Below are 2,375 nucleotides of genomic sequence, written 5' to 3' on the forward strand. Positions count from 1 at the left end.
ATTAAAGCTTTTAGCTGAGAATCATTCCTCCAAATCAAATTCTGAATAACCTAAAAGCCAAAACCGACGATTCGCATAAGTCATAATACATCCTACGGAGCTACTCATGCCCTCAAACAACCGAGCGAAGTGCAAATGCTCAAAACGACCGGTCGGATCGTTACATCATTGGACATGAAGAGTCGTCTGCAACACCAGATGTCTAACAAAAAGACATAATGACTGTGGTTAATAGAAACTACAACAACCAAAGTAAAAAGTAAATGTAATACGGTGTACGCATTTTGTTTGTTCCTTATTAGAATGGATTAAATTGTTAAAAAGATGATGCTTCAATTCTCATAGTAAGTGTGTTATTAAGCATAAGCTAAATACGAGGAATAATACACTAAATAAAGTTATTAATATAAAAAGACTAAAGTAGAAGATGGAAACTAAAATGAAAGCATAAGTTTTCTGATGCAAAATGCCTCTTCGTTCATTAATACTTGTTGAATTTTGCACTGTTAGTGCTGCCGCCAAACTCCAACCATTTTAATAATAGTTTGTAACCTCAAATTCAGCACCATCGTCATCAGAGATTGAACTAAGTAGATTTACTGTCTATATTGCTTTAAGTGTTTAACTGCAAAAGAACAAACTCAGATTTTAAAGAACTTTAAAACAAAGTGAAACTTTAGCGATAAGCTAAAAATACAGAACTATTAAAAACATAACTTACTTTTTTAGTGATTAACTACAACTATCTTAACTTTAGCGAAACTCAGGGACACCTAAAAATAAAGAACTATTACCATCCTTTCAAAGTTCAAACTTATCAAACCTTTCAAGTAAATCTAATAAGAGCAAAGGCATACAGATTTAGCAATAAGCTTATTTGAAATTTAAAAATCATATCTTAATGACTTTGTAACTTAAACTTAAAAGAACTTTGACGTTATTGGTTAACCTAAAGTTCTTTCAAGTATATCAGTCCTCACATGCATATAGACACAAAGTCAACTACCCCATAAATAAGACGGAAAGGAGATGCAGGGGAATGGATCATGTACCTCAAATACAGCATCCTTTAAATCATTTGCCGACTTTTCGATAATCTTAGTTGCATCCTTATCCCACAACAGCAAAGAAATTGTACCGGTGCAATCCATCACCTTAACTTGTAGCCTGTACCTGGAAAGAGTTTGTATTTTTAAATTTTTAATCTTTAATAGTAGTAAAAAAACTATAAATTATAGTCATACCTATGAGTGGCAAATTGAATCTGCTCGCATTTTTTACAATAGAATTTTCCCCCTCTTTCTCTACTTTTTTTGCGCAATTTTTGCATGCTAAATAACACCATCCACGGTCTAATTCTACGTGTACAATAGTTGATACAACCCAGACCATTCAGAATGGTTCTGGGGGTTTGATGAACAGAAACATGAGGGAAGAGGGAGCCATGATGGTTTCGAGCTCGAGGGGGGCCGCAAGTCATTCAACCAATCATATATGCTTCCTAAGGCCCCCACAACACTATTATCCCCATCAAGATATTGCTTATGTCGTAGCACTGCCTACCTATACAGTGATGAATGCACAATCATATACACGGCCACAACATTATACACAAAATCGAGCTCCATCTCCCGAAAATGCTTGTCCCTACCAAGTTTTATATAATCCCCAACAAAATATTCACCAATACAATCCTCGTCCAAGAGAGCCTCCCAGGAGGAATCAGCTCACCCTTATTGGTGAATAATATTCAAGCTTTTTTACAAAAGCTAACCATGCTAGGTCAGTTGCAGCCAATGCCCCTGAACCGGTCGAACCCCGAGTCCCCCCCCCCCCCCCCGTACTGAGCTGATGCTAAATATGAATACCACTCTAGAGGAGTGGGACACGATACTGAGGATTGTTGGTGTAATGACCCAGCCAGTCATTTTGAGTATTACAACTCCGTTTCTCCATTTACTGCTCAGCTTATGTTTTACAGTTGTTATGTGACTCGTCGGGGTGATTGGTTCGAGTCTGGTGAGGTTTTGGAATGAATTGGAACACTTAGTTCCAAGGTTTAAAACTTAAATTAAAATAGTGACCGGATGTCTATCCTGGAATAGAGTTTTGATGATTCCAATAGCTCCGTATGGTGATTTTAGACTTAGGAGCGTGTCCGAAAAGTTATTTGGAAGCCAGTAGTTAAATTAGGCTTGAAATGACTAAAAAAGAAATTTAAGTTTGAAAGTTTGATCGGGGAGTTGACTTTTTGATATCGGGGTCGGAATCCAGTTATAAAATTTGAATAGGTCTGTTATGTCATTTATGACTTGTGTGCAAAATTTGAGGTCAATCGGATTTGATTTGATAGGTTTCGGCATCGAATGTAGAAG

The 2,375-nt window shown here is 36.7% G+C and overlaps 1 long non-coding RNA gene across 1 annotated transcript; it reads right to left on the bottom strand.

The window, feature by feature from the left end:
• Positions 1-1,077: 1,077 nt before the first annotated feature.
• Positions 1,078-1,382, bottom strand: LOC138906888 (uncharacterized). Its single transcript, XR_011414510.1, has 2 exons — positions 1,245-1,382; positions 1,078-1,173 (listed from the first exon to the last, which is right to left on the bottom strand). It is a non-coding gene; the product is annotated as an uncharacterized lncRNA (long non-coding RNA).
• Positions 1,383-2,375: the final 993 nt, after the last annotated feature.

This window comes from Nicotiana tomentosiformis, chromosome 3 (assembly GCF_000390325.3).
Source record: "Nicotiana tomentosiformis chromosome 3, ASM39032v3, whole genome shotgun sequence".
Taxonomy (NCBI): Eukaryota; Viridiplantae; Streptophyta; class Magnoliopsida; order Solanales; family Solanaceae; genus Nicotiana; species Nicotiana tomentosiformis.